At 46.8% G+C, this 17,679-nt stretch overlaps 1 pseudogene; it reads left to right on the top strand.

Moving 5' to 3' along the window:
- The first annotated feature begins 295 nt into the window (after nt 1-295).
- LOC122702504 lies at nt 296-1,539 on the top strand (annotated as a pseudogene).
- The last annotated feature ends 16,140 nt before the right edge of the window (nt 1,540-17,679 follow it).

Here is a 17,679-nt window from a genome sequence, read left to right as displayed (position 1 = left end):
CCTGCTTCACAAGAAGCGTTGAAAGAGCTCTTCAAGCTACAGTGAACGGACGCTAATTACTAACATGAAAACATGAAAATGGAAAACCCACTGGTAAAGGTGAGTATACAGTTAAATTCTAAAACTGCAATACTGAGTATGAAAATGCAGCTGGATTAAAGGAATAGGCAGTGACTACAGCTGGACTAAGCAGGTCACCTGCAGATGTAGAGATGGGTTGGCAAGGAGGGATATCACTGTGAAGACTGAAAGACAAAAGGCACGACAAAGAAACCAAAAACCCAGATGGTATTTCATGCATGGGGTTTGTAAGGAAGGAGATAACTGTCACTACCCACACGCCCTCTCTAACAGTCCGTATGGTATACTGTGCCCTCATTTTCAGGGAGGGTACTGTCTTTACAGAGACCACTCCAGATATGAACACAGCAAGCCACTGAAACAGGAAGAAGCAGATCTAACTGCAAAGTCATCCCTTGCTGCTTCCTGGAGTCTCTCATCTGTTGGACCAACTGTTGAATTGAATATGGGCAAGGCTGAGTCAAGAAATTCAAATTTTGCAACTGTTGGAGCTGCTTCAGAAGACTGAGTGAACACCATCGAGTTTGTTCCAGGGCAGCCCTACTGCGGCCGGACTGCCCCTTCCTCCACTGAAGCCCCCCTGCAGGGCTCAGTGACCAAAGAAGACTTGGAGAAGGAGCAAAGTGCAGTGGAGGCCAAGAAGCAGTTCTCACCCTATGCCGCAGTGGGGGATTGCCACTATGGGGAGAACTGTGCATATCTGCACGGAGATGTGTGTGATATGTGTGAGCTGCAGGTCCTCCGTTCCGTGGATGCTGCCCAGAGGTCACAGCATATAAAATCCTGCATCGAGGCCTGCAATGAGAAGGATATAGAGCTCTTATTCGTGGTGCAGCGCAGCAAGGACATGGTGTGTGGCATCTGCATGGAGGTAGCCTACAAGAAAGCCAACCCCGGCGAGCGCTGCATTGGGATCCTCTCCAACCACAACCACACCTACTGTCTCAAGTGTATTTGCAAGTGGAGAAGTGCTAAGCAATTTGAGAGCAAGATGGTAAATTCCTGCCCAGAATGCTGGATCACATCTAACTTTGTCATTTCAAGTGAGTACTGGGTGGAGGAGAAAGAAGAGAAGCAGAAACTCACTCAGAAATACACGGAGGCAATGAGCCACAAGGCGGGCAGGTATTTTGATGAAGGCCATGGGGGCTGCCCATTTGGAGGGAACTGTCTTTACAAGCTTGTTACCCTGATGGCAGTAGAGAGGAGTCACAGAGACAGAAAGTGGGAACAGCAAGCAGATACCGGGCCCAACAAAGGAACCACTTCTGGGAGCTCATCGAGGAATGAGAGAACTGCAACCCTTTTGACAACGAAGAGGAGGTTGTCACCTTTGAGCTAGGCAAGATGTTACTCATGCTTTTAGCTGCAGGTGGGGACGACGACCTGACAGATTCTGAAGAGGAGCGGGACTTGTTTCACATTGAGATGGAAGATTTTTATGACTTGGATCTGTAGCAGCTCAGCGGGGTGCATGAACCCGTCTGCCGAGCCTCAGATGGCAGTGGGCCTCCAGGGTGGTGGCCGTGCCCGGGGCCGCTCTCCTAGGCAGGCCTCTCAACTCCAGGTGCTGCAGTAGTCATTTTTACCCAGGGCCTGTCTTCTCAACTCCTCACCTTTCCCCAAGGAGTATATTGTTTTCTCTGTTTAAAAAAGTTACAAAAATAAATCTGAAAGTTAGTTTTTTTGTAACATGAATTCAAGGGTCTAGACAGTTAGTGTAGGTTTGTCCCATCATGTTTTCCACCAGATCCACACAGTTCGAGGGGAGTGTTTCTAGATTTATAGGACTCTAGAGGACTTGTTGAGGACCCCCCTGCTTTGGGGGTCCAGGAATCGGGGTGATGGGTGAAGGATCTGAACTGTAGCAAAGAGCCGCCTTCTGCTCTAAACTTGGGAGGTGGGTACTTGGTTTCTGATGAAACCTGCACATCTGTATTTTCTACCTGGTCCCTGTCCTGTCTTCCGTCCCCCACCCCCACCCCCACCACCGTGCACTCATCCTGTGATTTTGGTCTCTTGTTTCATTGCACACAAGTAATACTACTGGGTAACCAGAACCAGGTGTGAATGTATTTGAGATTTTTACCATGTCTAGAGTGATAGAAAAATTGTAAAAGAACACATATAAAAGATAGGAGTGGAAGAAAATAATGCAGAGTTGGAAACTGACTCCCAAGGCTGATGGACTTGGGATATGAGAGTGTGACTGCGTGACAAGCTTCCCATTCCTGCATAGGCACAGTGCTTGTAGCCTTAGCGAAAAATCTCCATTTAGTGGTTTCTGCCTCATGGGGCAAATAGATCTTAAAAGACAAAGCAGTTTATTGGTAGCTGTTAATAGAGCAGAGCTAACTCTGTCTGTATAAACAGAGAAATGGGCTTAGCCATAGAAGTGCAAAACTATCTGGTTATCCCATGTATTAATACAACCTAGGGCTTGGGTCCACAGTTGTGTTTAATGTTGTATGATCTCCAAGACTTCCCAGTCCAGGCACTTTTTGACAAACCTTTGTCCTTATTTGAGGGTTTCTTGTCAGGTTTTTGTGTTCCTTTTTTGTGGATATTTGCCTCATTCCATCCCCAAGCTTTTCTGCTAGACAGTGTGATTCAAATCTATGTTCTAAGGTGTTTCCTGTAGTTGGTTGGCAGTATAGTAGTCAGGCTTTTCCACTAAAAGGGGAAACAGAGGGTGCTAATCCACATGATAAGCTAATGTTAAATTGTTAGAAGAATCCCTCAGTCAGAAATTTTAGCTTTGCGTTTTGTTGCTCTCTTTCCCGAAAATAACTTGGAGGTGCCCCGGCTGTGTTCATCTACTGCTCTGATGCCTCAGATATCACTCATTCTTTGCTCACTCATGTTAAGAAAAAAAAGCAGTAATTGCTACAGAGGTCTTTGTATTTTGCAGCTACCCTTTTGTAAGAGGCACTTTTCCCAAATAAAACAATTTATAACCCCACCCCCCTGCCCAAAAAAAAGGAAAGGAACAGAGAAAAACTAGCTACAATAACACTTTGAAAGAGGAGTGGGTAATTCAGTTTAAGACAGAGTGGACCTCAAAGCAAAGAAAGAAAATTATTAGCTTAGACAGAGGGATTACAATGGCAAAAGGGGTCAATTCTTCCAGAAGACATGACAGTATTTCAGTTCAGTTCAATCGCTCAGTCGTGTCTAACTCTTTGTGACCCTACGGACTGCAGCACACCAGGCCTCCCTGTCCATCACCAACTCACAGAGCTTGCTCAAACTCATGTCCATTGAGTCGGTGATGCCATCCAATCACCTCATCCTCTGTCTTACTCTCCTCCTCCTGCCTTTAATCTTTCCCAGTGTCACAGTCTTTTCCAATGAGTCAGTTCACCTCAGGTGGCCAAAGTATTGGAGCTTCAGCTTCACCATCTGTCCTTTCACAGAATATTCAGGACAGATTTCCTTTAGGATTGACTGGCTTGATCTCCTTGCAGTACAAGGGACCCTCAAGAATCTTCTCCAACACCAAAGTTCAAAAGCATCAATTCTTTGGTGCTCAGCTTTCTTTATAGTCCAACTCTCACATCCATACATGACTACTGGGAAAACGATAGCTTTGATTAGACGACCTTTGTTGGCAAAGTAATATCTTTGCTTTTTAATATGCTGTCTATGTTGGTCATAGCTTTTCTTCCAAGGAGCAAGCGTCTTTTAATTTCATGGATGCAGTCACCATCTGCAGTGATTCTGGAGTCCAAGAAAATAAAGTCTGTCTCTGTTTCCATTGTTTCCCCATCTATCTATTTGCCATGAGGTGATGGGACCGGATGCCATGATCTTTGTTTTTTGAATGTTGAGTTTTAAGCCAGCTTTTTCACTCTCTTCTTTCACTTTCATCAAGATCTTTAGTTCCTATTCACTTTCTGCCATAAGGGTGGTGTCATCTGCATATCTAAGGTTACTGATATTTCTCCCAGCAATCTTGATTCCAGCTTGTGCTTCATCCAGCCCAGCATTTCACATGATGTACTCTGCATATAAGTTAAATAAGCAGGGTGACAATACACAGCCTTGATGTACTCCTTTCCCAATTTGGAACCAGTCTGTTGTTCCATGTCCAGTTCTAACTGTTGCTTCCTGACCTGCATACAGATTTCTCAGGAGGCAGTTGAGGTGTTCTGGTATTCCCATCTCTTTCAGAATTTTCCAGTTTGTTGTGATCCACACAGTCAAAGGCTTTGGCATGGTCAATAAAGCAGAAGTACATGTTTTTCTGGAATTTTCTTGCTTTTTCTATGATCCAAGGGATGTTGGTTTGATCTCTGGTTCCTCTGCCTTTTCTAAATCCAGCTCAAACATCTGCAAGTTCATAGTTCACATACTGTTGAAGCCTGTCCTGGGGAATTTTGAGCATTACTTTGCTAGTGTGTGAGATGAGTGCAATTGTGCAGTAGTTTGAACATTCTTTGGCATTGCCCTTCTTTGAGATTGGAATGAAAACTGACCTTTTCCAGTCCTGTGGCCACTACTGAGTTTTCCAAATTTGCTGGCATATTGAGTGGAATACTTTCACAGCATTATCTTTTAGGATTTGAAATAGCTCAACTGGAATTCTATCACCTCCACTAGCTTTGTTCAGAGTGATGCTTCCGAAGGCCCACTTGACTTCACCTTCCAGGATGTCTGGCTCTGGGTGAGTGATCATACCATCATGGTTATCTGGGTCATGAAGATCTTTTTTGTATAGTTCTTCTGTGTATTTTTGCCACCTCTTCTTAATATCTTCTGCTTCTGTTAGGTCCATACCATTTCTGTCCTTTATTGAGCCCATCTTTGCATGAAATGTTCCCTTGGTATCTCTAATTTTCTTGAAGAGATCTCTAGTCTTTCCCATTCTATTGTTTTCCTCTATTTCTTTGCACTGATCACTGAGGAAGACTTTCTCATCTCTCCTTGCTATTCTTCGGAACTCTGCATTCAAATGGGTATATCTTTCATTTTCTCCTTTGCCTTTAGCTTCTCTTCTTTTCTCAGCTATTTGTAAGGCCTCCTCAGACAACCATTTTGCCATTCTACATTTCTTTTGGCGGGGATGGTTTTGATCACTGCCTCCTGTACAATGTACAAACCTCCATCTATAGTTCTTCAGGCACTCTGTCTATCAGATCTAATCCTTTGGTCTATTTGTCGCTTCTACTGTATAATTGTAAGGGATTTGATTTAGGTCATACCTGAATGATCTAATGGTTTTCCCTACTTTCTTCAATTTAAGTCTGAATTCGGCAATAAGGAGTTCATGATCTGAGCCACAGTCAGCTCCCAGTCTTGTTTTTGCTGACTGTGTAGAGCTTCTCCATCTTTGGCTGCAAAGAATATAATCAGTCTGATTATATTTAATCAATCTGGTGATGTCCATGTGTAGAGTCTTCTCTTGTGCTGTCAGAAGAAGGTGTTTGCTATGACCAATGTGTTCTTTTGGCAAAACTCTTAGCCTTTGCCCTGCTTCATTCCGTACTCCAAGGCTGAATTTGCCTGTTACTCCAGGTAACTCTTGCCTTCCTACTTTTGCATTGTGGTCCCCTATAATGAAAAGGACATCTTTTTTGGGTGTTAGTTCTAAAAGGTCTTGTAGGTTTTCAGAGAACTGTTCAACTTCAGCTTCTTCAGCATTAGTGGTTGGGGCATAGACTTGGATAACTATGATATTGAATGGTTTGCCTTGGACACAAGCAGAGATCATTCTGTTATTTTTGAGACTGCACCCAAGTACTACATTTTAGACTCTTGTTGACTATGAGGGCTACTCCATTTCTACTAAGGGATTCTTGCCCACAGTAGTAGACATAATGGTCATCTGAATTAAATTTGCCCATTCCAATCCATTTTAGTTCACTGATTCCTAAAATGTCCATGTTCACTCTTGCCATCTCCTGTTTGACCACTTCTAATTTACCTTGATTTATGGACATAACATTCCAGGTTCCTATGCAATATTGCTCTCTATAGCATTGGACTTTACTTCCATCACTAGTCACATCCATAACTGGGTGTTGTTTTCGCTTTGGCTCCGTCCCTTCATTCTTTTTGGATTTATTTCTCCACTCTTCTGCAGTAGTATGTTGGGCACCTACTGGCCTGGAGAGATCATCTTTCAGTATTCTATCTTTTTGCCTTTTCATACTGTTCACAGGGTCCTCAAGGCAAGAATACTGAAGTGGTTTGCCATTCGCTTCTCCAGTGGACCACATTTTGTCAGAACCCTCCACCATGACCCGTCCGTCTTGGCTGGCCGTACATGGCATGGCTCATAGTTTCATTGAGTAGACAAGGCTGTGATCCATGTGATCAGTTTGATTAGTCTTCTGTGATTGTGGTTTTCATTCTGTCCACCCAGTGACCGATAAGGATAAGAGGCTTGTGGAAGCTTCCTGATGGGAAAGACTGACTGTGGGGGAAACTGGATCTTGTTCTGATGGGTGGAGCCATGCTCAGTAAATCTTTAATCCAATTTTCTGTGATGGGCAGGGCTCTGTTCCCTCCCTGTTGTTTGACCTGAGGCCAAACTATGGTGGAGGTAATGAAGATAATGGTGACCTCCTTCAAAAGGTCCCACCGATGCACTGCCACGCTCAGTGCCCCCAACCCTGCAGCAGGCCACCGCCAACCCACACCTCTGCCAGAGACTCCTGGACACTCACAGGCAAGTCTGAGTCAGTCTCTTGTGGGATCACTGCTCCTTTCTCCTGGGACCTGGTGCACACAAGGTTTTTCTGTGCCCTCCAAGTGTCTGTTTCCCCAGTCCTGTGTAAGTTCTATAAGTTCTGTAATCAAATCCCACTGGCCTCCAAAGTCAAATTCTCTGGGAGTTTTTAGTCCCTTTGCCAGATCCCCAAGTTGGGAAATCTGTTGTGGGTCCTAGAATTTTCTTAACAGTGCGAGAATTTCGTTGGTATAATTATTCTGCAGTTTGTGCCGTCTGCTCAGTGACTCTATGGTGGGGTTAATAACAACCTCATCCAAGAGGGCTTATGCCACAGGCTGTGTGACCCAGGTAGCTGCACCCAGAGCCCCTGCCTCTATGTCAGGCCACTGCTGATCCATACCTCCACAGGAGACTCAAACACAGATCTGCCTCAGTCTCTGTGGGGTCTCTGGGTCCTGACGTGCACAAGGTTTTGTTTGAAGCCAATCATGGTGCCTTTGTTTGTGTCTGACTCTTTACCATCCCTTGGACTGTAGCCCATCAGGTTCCTCTATCCATGGAATTTTCCAGGCAAGAATACTGGAGTAGGTTGCCATTCCCTTCTCCAGGAGATCTTTCTGACCCAGGGATCAAACCCAGGTCTCCTGCATTGCAGGCAGATTCTTTACCATCTGAGCTACTAGGGAAGCCTTTGACAATATTTAATATGTGTGTATCCAAAAGAAAGTGCCCAAATCCATGAAGCTAGAACTGCAAGAAGAAACAGGTGAATCCACTGTTACAGGCCAGAGAATTTAACTCCCCGCTAGCAGACAGAAAATGAGGAAGGATCTGCATGGCACCATACATAAATGGGCCAAACTGACGTTTATAAAATACCTCATCCAACAACAGCATCATAAACATTCTTCTCAAGTTCACAGGGGACATTCACCAATACATACCACATTCTGGGCCATAAAACCTACCTTAACAGATTTAAAAGAATATATATCATACAAAGTGTGCTCTCGGACCATAATGAAACTATAAGTCGATAACAGAATGAAAATCCCCAATATTTGGAAATTAAACAACACACTCCTAAGTAACAGAAGAATTTCAACAGAAATTCAAATACATTTTGAACTAAATGAGACTGAAACCACAGATTTTTTAATAAATTAAATAAAACTCAGGGATCATTCCAATGGGGCGGGGGCTGTATGATACTATAATGGTCAATCCATGACATCATGCACTTGTCACAAATCTATAGAATGTGCAACACAAAGAGTGAACCCCGATGGAAACTACAGCCTTCCGTTAATAACGTGTCAGCGCTGGGCCATCCACTTTAACAAACGCACCGCACCTGTGCCAGGTGTTAACCGGAGTCCCTGAGGGACTGTGCACCGTACCTGTGGGAAACAGTTCTACTTTCTGCCCGATTTTCCATAAACTTAAAACCACTCTTAAAAATAGTCTTTTAATTTTTCCTTTTAAAACTGGAAAGGTGACCAAGTCCCGTCTGAACAGTAACCAGATGACCAAGTACAGTATTTATTCCATGGGGCAAGGCCCAACAGGTGACGCCGGCTCTCTGCAGGGTAACCAGGTGGCTTGGGCTCCAAGTGGCCCCCCACCAGGTGATAGCCCAAGGGCACCCCTGCCCCCCGAAGGGGCCCCAAGACAGCAGCATCTGCAGGCCTGGCAGCTGCTGGGATTTCAGGTTCAGCTTCCTCCTAGGTAGGGGCTGGGAGGCAGCTGGTACCAAGCCCGCAGGCAGCCATGCAGGGGATGGGATCCGAGAGGAGACCTACCGACCACCCTACTGGCTTCCTCCCAGCGGCTTCTGCTCCCACCCGCCTCAGCGTACATGGCTGCTCCGCCTTCTCTAAAAGGAGAATGACTCACCTTCTCCTGCTCCCGTGCCTCTCACACTCAGCAGTGATGCGTCCATCCTTCCGTCTTGCAGAGAAAGCGGCGCTGAGGCAGGGCAGCGGCATCCCCTGACCCCTCACACAGGAGCAGAGCAGCACCTCACGCACCCCGGCTTCGTCCCCTGAGCTGACAGCGAGGATGCTGTCCGTCTTCCCGCCGCGAGCAGTGACCCCCCTGGCCATCCACCCCATCAGCCAGTCTCCAGGGCCTCGTCCTCTACAGGACGATCATGTGTGGGTATATGTAATAACTGTCTCTGCTGCAATTCACCCTCTTTAATCAGACACATCCACCGGCTTTAAATTAACCACCTCCTACTTCTCTGAGAGCCTTTCCACTGCTTTTGAGTAAGTTTCTGCTTCTTGTATTTTATAGCAAACTGGGATGACTGGGGGTGCTACTGGTAAAGAATCTGTCTCCATAAATGCAAGAAACGTAGGAGATAAAGATTCGATCCCTGGGTCAGGAAGAGCCGCTGGAGAAGGAAATGGCAACCCACTCCAGTATTGTTGCCTGGGAAATCCCATGAACGGAGGAATCTGGCAGGCTATAGTCCATGGGATTACAGAGTCAGACACGACTGAGTATCTGAGCATAGCACAGGGATGACCTTCACTTGACCTTAGCCACTACCCTATGTCCTTTTGGACCCTCATAAGTCTCTTTAAAAGTTATTTAGAGGGTCTAGATGGAGTAATAAATTCATGTTCTGGTCCACTCGCTCTGCTACCAGCCATGATACTTGAAATAGAGAGGAAATCAAAGTGAAATGACTTGTCTCAAACAACAAAGCCAAAAAGAATAAACCATAAAGGAAGATATTTATAAGTCTAAGGACATTGAAATTAAAAACATCTGTTCAAAGAAAGACACCAAAACAGACTGAAGGGTAAGGCACAGATTGAAAAACTATTTTGTAATGCACATTCCTGAGAAAAGATTTGGGTACAGAAAACATAAGAAATTCCCAGATGTTAATACGGAAAAATAGTAGAAATCTTCAGAAAATAATGGGCCAAAAGAAGAGGTGACACAGAAGAGGAAGCCAAACTGCCCATAAATGAAATAAACATATTCACCTCCATTCAGGCTCACAACCGTACATCCCAGGATCCCACTTCTAACAGTCCTCCGACACGGGTACAAAGAGGCAGATGATGGCGAGTTCAGGACAACAGCGTAACAGTAAAAACCTGAAACAGTTTAAATGTCCATCACACACGAGCATCACATATATACACATATTCATACAAGCATGCGTTATACACATATGTCACAAACACATGTTTACATTACATATATGTACACATATGCACTCATGTTACATGCATATGGGCATCACATACATGAATGCACGAATACACACATACACATTCTGTTACATGTATGTGCACCTAGTGCACACATATACACACTGCATGCACACATGCACATGTGCACACATATGCATGCATGCATATGCCCAGAAGCCTCTACTCTGTCCCCCTCACAATGCCCCCCTCTCTCAGCTACCAATAACTCCCTTAAAGGCAGTGGCTCATGAGCTATATTAAATGACATCCTCCAGTATTGACTCAAACACTAAAAGGTAAATTAAAAATCTAAAACAATCAATACTTAACAGTGGAATGACAAGTAAATGCTCTTGTTTTATATGAGAGCATCATGTCCTTCCTCTTTCATCCTCAGTTTAAATTCCATCTGCTCCTAAACCTGGCCAAATTGCATGACAAATCAGGAAATAAAGCAAGTATGTTGGAACCAAAAAAGCCTCCAGCCATTTCTGTGGACAAAGTGCCAGCTTATTAACTTAGCGTTCACTTTATTTCCTGAAGTTTAATTTACTAGACTTAAAAACCTTTAGCTACAGAAAAGAGGAAACTTCAGAGATGCTTCAGAGGTGCTTGACGCTTTAAAGCATGCATGTGATATTCTAGGAGATATCTGTGAAGAGAAAATTAGAAAATTAGATTGCAAAGTAGAAACATTTAACCCCATCTGAGTCACCTGAGCCTCAATTGAGCCATCCCTGGTGGCTCAAATGGTAAAGAATCTGGTGTGTCAGGTGTTACTATTGAATATAATAACCTGTGAAGTGCTAGTGAAATAACTAATTTTGGGTCAGCCAAAATAAACATTGCCATCACAGGCATTAGTTTCGGGGGGGAAGAAAAAAGCCGGCATTTTAAATGCACATAACCAATGACCCAGCAATTATCCTTCTTAAATTCTATTTCACAGAGAAATTCATCCCTTTATAGTCATTGATTTGATGGGTCTCCAAAGGTCACAGTTTAATCGACATAAGACAAGAATATTTATTCCCTATTTGCATTTAGAAGATTTATGGAAGGGGAAGGTCACACGCAGGGCAGAGGTGTGAATAAATATCAACCAGAGGGCTGAGGACAGAGGTACTCTGAGATCCTTTGATCTTCTCCTGCAGTTCCTGCCAGGCCAGTGCAGATTACAAGGTGAGTGATGAGCAAGAAGGGAAGCCAACTCTCAGATCTCGGTGGTTGGATTTGGCTGTCTTACCTCATGTGGACGCCAGGTGGCAACACCACCCGCGTCTTTCTCTGTCCGGGCCACGGAGCCGACGCAGCAGCTGCGCGGGTGCGAATGAGTTCCGCGCCCTCCTCGTAGGCGTGGGTGCAGCGGGCCAGGGTGAGAGGGGGTCTCCTCATTGCACACAGCTGGCCCATTCGCTCAATACCTGCAAACCCAGGTCACAACGCACTTTCAAGTTCAGAGAGGGAGCTGTGGTCTGTTTGATTAGGGGGTTTGCACCAACCCAACGGGCATCCCTGGGCTTCGTTGGTGGCTCCATTAGTAAAGAATTCGCCTGCAATGACGGAGACCGGGTTCAATCCCTGGGTTAGGAAGTTCCCTTGGAGGAGGAAATGGCAACCCACTCCAGTATTCCTGCCTGGAGCGTCCCATGGACTGAGGAGCCTGGCGGGCTACAGTCCCTGGGGTCACAGAGAGTGGGACATGACTGAGTGGCTAACATTTTCAGTTCAGTGGGTACCCCAACCTTTCGTGGGGTGACGCCAAAGCTGCTCCACTGTGGCTGGCCCAGCTGGGTCCCAGGACCGCACAGCCTGTGTGGTGTCCACAGGCCCCTTGGGACCACCCGGGCTAAGGCCCATAAGGTCTCCTTCCAGCTGTTCTGGGCAGGAGAAACAGAGGACCAGGGGCCGCACCTGCAGTGCTAGACCCTCCGCTCTTCCTGTTCACCCAGAGGGACGGCCTAAAAAACACACTTCGAGATGAAAAGGGAAGGAAAGCAGTGATGAGAGAGAGGGCCAAGCAGGCCAGGAGTCAGGGAGTGGAAACATAAGAGATGAACAAGCAGCCCAGCCTTATGCTGAATGAAGCGCGGATGCTATGCTTCTGAAATGAGGTGGTGAGGGAACTTGCTCTCTCTGTGTCTCTCTGTCTTTGTCTCTGTCTTTCACACACGCTTCATGTAAAATGTGGGAAAGGAGAGTTGGATAAGATGAGTGCACAGATGTGAGTTGGGAGTGGGGCAGATTGACAGGCAGGAACGGCTAAAAAGAAACCCTGCCAGCCTGTCTTGCCAGCAAATATGTCACTTGAGTCTCTCATCTCGTTAGGGAAGTGGAAGGAACAGAAGGCCCGGCTTCTGCTGGCGGGGAGGATTGTGAACGGGTGGTTCCACTTGATAGAACAGGTGGGGCAGGGGGTAGGGGGTGAAGAGACGCTGCAGGAGTCCACAGCCCACAGCCGGCAGACACGCAGCAGACAGGACCGGGTGCCCCGAGCAGGTTGACCTGAAGGTGGCCACGGTGAAGCATCTGAAAAGGCCAGGACCTCTGTCACGGGACCCAGGACTGAGGTTGAAGCTGCAGTTGAAACTGGGCTTCCCTGGTGGTCCAGTGGTTAAGAATCCAGCCTGCATTGCAGGGGACACCAGTTCCGTCCCCGTCCAGAAAGATCCCACATGCCTCAGAGCAAATAAGCCCATGTGCCACAGTTACTGCAGCTCATGTGCTCTAAAGCCCCTGCTTCACAAGAAAAGTCACTGCAATGAGAAATCCGCACACCACAGCTAGAGTGCAGCCCCCTTTCATGGCAACCAGAGAGAAGCCCAAGCAGCAAGCAAGACCAGCACAGACAAATAAATAAGCAAACTTTGTTAAAAGTTGCAGAACAGAGAACATCTGGGGGGGGGGGGGGGGAAGGATGCAAAACAAAATAGAAAAGACCCAGCAGCTTTGTTGACATAAATCAGTGCAGAGATCTAAAGAGCCCTGGTGATGACGGCAACCTCCAGGCCACTCACCAAGGAAATTAGACAAAGATCCAAAACGTTCCCTCCCTGGAGTGAAGTGTTGACAGAAGCCGGAAAGCATGAGTTCAGCAGCCAACTCGGGAGGGGTGAGCATTGGCCTTGAAAATCTCGGTTCTGTTCCATTCTTTCCTCCCTCCCCCATCGTGGCCCTGGAGCAGGGCAGTGAGTTTCTGCCAGCCTTGCTCCTCAGGTTTAAGTGACAACACCCAGAGGGTCAGAATCCACAAGGTGAACAGCAGAGAGAAGGGGCGGGAAGTCCCTGAGGTGATGGGAGAGCTGAAAGGACAACATCAGCCTCAGATGAGCAGCGGCAGAGGGGTGGGGGGTCCTGGAAAAGCTGCTTATTTGGGGGAATCAGGAACTAGGATTACAAGTATTTATGTTTAAATATAACCTGTATGCTCAGCAGAGTAAGGATGAGATAATGCCATTTGCAGCTACATGGATGGACCTAGAGATCACCATACTGAGTGAAGTAAGTCAGACAGAGAAAGGTAAATGAATATATGACTGGACAAAAGAAATTTTCTGACTTGTGAATTTTTATGTGAAAATCTATAAACAGGTCTGAAAATGAAGCCCATTTGAAGGAGTCCATAGAATGTGTGCTCAAGACCAGGCCCGTCAATGGACTCCTGGGTGCGCTCCTACCAGCCCAGGGGGACAGCCTCCTTCCTCCTGAGGGGCTGGGGATCCAACATTTCAGCCTCAGTTCTCATCAGCATGGCTGAAGGCTGCTCCTGCTGGTGTCGTCTCCTGGGTGCTTCTGGAATGTTCTGCGCAAGCTGGGCCTGGCAAAGAAACCGCTCAGTGGAGAACCCCAGGTGCTTGCAATAGAAGCTGACAAAACAGCTGGGGAGGACCACACCTGAGGGGCCTCTGGCATCATCAGCATCCTCTGTGCATGCAGGTGGGAGGCAGCCAGCAGACCGTGATACAGCCTGTAGACGTGGTCCCTGGGGCCAGTGCCCCGGGAGACACAGCCCACTGCCCAGCCTCCCCTGGCTCCTGGGGAGCAGCTGTTCAGTCTCAGGAACAGCCAGTCAGGTCTGTTCACACAGTTCCTCTCTGCTCATGGGGCAGCAGACATCCTCCAGGGCAGTTCTGAGCCCGGGTCACCAAGTTCACCGGGCCCCGAGGTAAAGACGGGAAGGTGTTCTCTGGGAGCCACCCCGGCCAGCTGTGCCCATCAGCAAGGGCTTTGACCCTGGGCACTGGTCAGGAGGTGACCCCTGGGACATGAGGGGGTGCCTTTTTTATTTTGCTGGCTGCCTGGGAGTTTTCACACATCCAAGCTGACAGGAAACCCTGGACATGATGTGCAGAATGAAGAAAAAAGACCGTTGACAACTTAGTTTGTGGTTTCTGCAGACATTTCACTTTCCTGATTTAGTCTGATTTCAGATCTGCCCCAACATTCATGTCCCCATCGAGCTGACAATATTTAAACGTCTAAATTGGCCAACAGCATATGTAACTGGATGAATTTTTGTTGTGTGGTCCAATCTGAGTCGGTCTCTCACCCACCTTTGAAGGTACAAGAGTCATTTCTCTGATTGTTTGCCTTCTGAAGTTCGATCATAGAGCATCTCTAAACACAGTTTATGACATAATCAGCTTGAGATTAAAAATATCCATCTTATTTCTTTTGGTTTCACAGGCCCTGCTGCTTCAAAACCCATTGCTTGACTATGTTTATTGTTGTACCATTTATAATATGTCCATAAATCCAGAGCCAATTATTCCAGTCTCTCATTTGCTGCCAATAAAAAGTCCTCCACCATTTCAGCTTCTCCACTGATGGATCCTTTCCATAAGAAAATTAGAAAGCTTCCAACAATGCATCTGATGTACAACTGATGATTTTTTTCTCCTTTGCAAATGACACAGGGGCTTCCCAGAAGGCGCTAGTGGTAAAGAACCTGCCTGCCAATGCAGGAGGTTGAGCAACTATAAACAAACAAACAGCATGGACCCAAGGAAAGAGGGTTGAGGATGATGCCTGTGCCCACCTGTGGGGCGGGGAGGAGCAGGGCTGGGGAGTGGCCAGAATGTACCAGTCAGGGTGAAAACCTGTGCCCATCACCCAGCCTCACCCCTCCTCCGGAAAGGATCCATCTGAGTGCCACAGCTCGGCCGCGGTCTCTCCCGGATTCCCTGGACACAAAACACTGGCTTCGCAGAGTTGCTTTGTCCCTAAACATCTGCACGTACAGCTGCCGAGGAGGAGACTTTGTGGCCTCTGAAATGATGGTTTTTTCCTCCTACTGTCCATTTCTTACAACAACGTTGGGGAGGTTTAACCATGATTCATCTTGGTTTCTTGTAGTATTACTGTCCTTGTTGTTATCTTAGCAGAGAGTCTCTGCGTGTTTTGGCAGGAACAGGGAGCCAGTCTCCCCTGCTTCTGTGATTTGCAGAGACGGAGGGGCCGATGCTTTTCCCACTCTGCGTCCTTCCCCCACTTCAGGCTGCCCTTCTTCCTCCTTTGTCACCATGACCCCTCCTCCCTCTAAAGAGAGTCTGCTGGCAGTTTTCCCTGGGGGATCTCTGTTTGGGAGAAAGTTTCCTTTCCAGGTTTGGGGTCTTCCTGTGCCTGAACCCAACCCCTCAGCACCTCACACAGCCCTGCAGACACCCCAGGGCACCCCCCCTCCAGCTCAGCCTGCCCCACCAGAGCCCGCCCTCCCCCCGGGGTTGTCCTGCCTTCTCTCTGCTCCCTCCGGAGGAGGACCAAGGCCCCCCTGGTCCCGGACACAGACACTGGGGTGCATAGGGATCCCTCAGCACCCGGCTCGCCTGGAGATGCTGGATGCAGGTCTCTGCCCGAGCTGTCCGGTGCCACATCCTGCCCCACCACCCGGAGCTCCATCTAGAGCAGAATGTGCAGAAGAGAGGGGACATGCTGAGAGAATCTGGCAAGACCAGCACTGACATGAGCTCTTTCTTTGCAGCTAAGATATTTTTATTGTCAAATATCTATGACCCGCCCCTCACATCCATCTATGAGCTTGTTGAGGAAAGCTATCCTATTTATCCATCTTCCTAACTCCAGGGCCTGCGATGGTGCCCATCATGGAAGAGACACAATCAATTGTGGTTGCATTGAGTTAACTCATGTTTCTTGCTGGGAACTGTGGTTCCTACCAGGGCTAGACAACCGCTGGAAAGTAAGAGATGTGTGCAGTCCATACGGTTTTGAAGACCCAAACACATTTTCTTTTCTTGAAGGGACAGCAGGAGAATAAATAAACCTAGGAGACCTGAGGTCAAAGTGCTAAAATCTGAGCCCCTCATTGATAAACTTCACGGATGGACACTCCCCTAGAGCCTGTGCTCCACATGAGAAGCCACTTCAGCGAGAAGCCCGAGCACCACAACTAAAGACTAGCCCCGGCTCGCCACAACCAGAAAAAAGCCCACACAGCAACAAACACCCAGTGCAGCCAAAATAAATAAATAATAAAGTTAATTTTTTAAAGGTCAATGTAAAAACAGTAGCAGTTGTAATCATGTATTTTGTTGATTTGCTGCCTTCTAAGATACAGTCCCCATTCAGGCAATTTTCAGAGAAATTTTGCAAAGGAAATAACTTCTATTTTCCTCTACAAATGTCAATAACACCTCCATATGTCCTGCTCACTACAAAATTGGGGTCTTATTAGCAGAAGAGGACACGAAAGACTGGTGGGCAAAGGACAATATTTGCCATCTTTGTCATCAGAAAAAAAAAAAGTGGGTGCAGTTTCCTCAAGGAGCAGCAGAGAGCAGCAGTGGGCCGACATCTCACAACGGTAGGACCCTAAACAACCTTGAGTATCTGCCTCTGACTTTGCTATTTGAGCATCACTGAATGGGCTGCCTAAGCAGACAGCATTGACACATGTGTGATGTACCCGATAGCAACACTTCCAGAATTTAAATGTCTTGACGCCAAAATGATAAAAACCTCTTAGTAGAGTGTAGAGTATAATAACATAAAGTGTAAGGTATGCAAGAAATCAATGAGTCAAACTGTATTTAATATAAATGTTACATGATTCCAAATGAAAGTGTTCATGAACTGTTTATCACTTTCTGAAGACTAGACATATCCGTGGGGACTTAGAAAACAAATTCTTGGTTACCAAAAAGGAGCGTGTTAGTCACTCAGTGGTGTCTGACTCTTTTGCGACCCCATGGACTGTAGCCCGCCAGGCTCCTCTGTCCATGGAATTCTCCAGGCAAGAATACTGGAGTGGGTTGCCATTCCCTTCTCCAGGGGATCATCCAGATCCAGGGATCAAACCTAGGTCTCCTGCATTTCAGGGAGATTCTTTACCCTCTGAGCCACTGCTCATTTTATGATGATTAAGAGGTGGCCAAAATGACCCCACAGGATTTCAGAGATTAGGTCATGAAAAGCAATAGGGCTTCCTCCTGCCTGTCCAACCCCCTCACCCTGAGAGCCTTAGGCCACAGGGAGAGGGCCTGAGCTCCAGCAGCCCCAGCTGGGGTCTCAGCCCCCACACTGCCCAGTTGCTAAGTGGAAAGGAGTCAGAACATGCCACCCCGCCCCAGTCCCTTCTCAAACTGCAGATTCATGAGCAAAATACATGTTGTGTGTTGTTTGAATCCACTCAGCATTGGGATGGGTTGTTTTGCAGCAAAAAACTAAAACAGATATCAAAAGAGAAGAGCA

The sequence above is a fragment of the Cervus elaphus genome, chromosome 11 (genome assembly GCF_910594005.1).
Source record: "Cervus elaphus chromosome 11, mCerEla1.1, whole genome shotgun sequence".
NCBI lineage: Eukaryota > Metazoa > Chordata > Mammalia > Artiodactyla > Cervidae > Cervus > Cervus elaphus.
The sequence above is the reverse complement of the archived record's forward strand: the minus strand, read 5'-3'. Positions and strand labels throughout refer to the sequence as shown.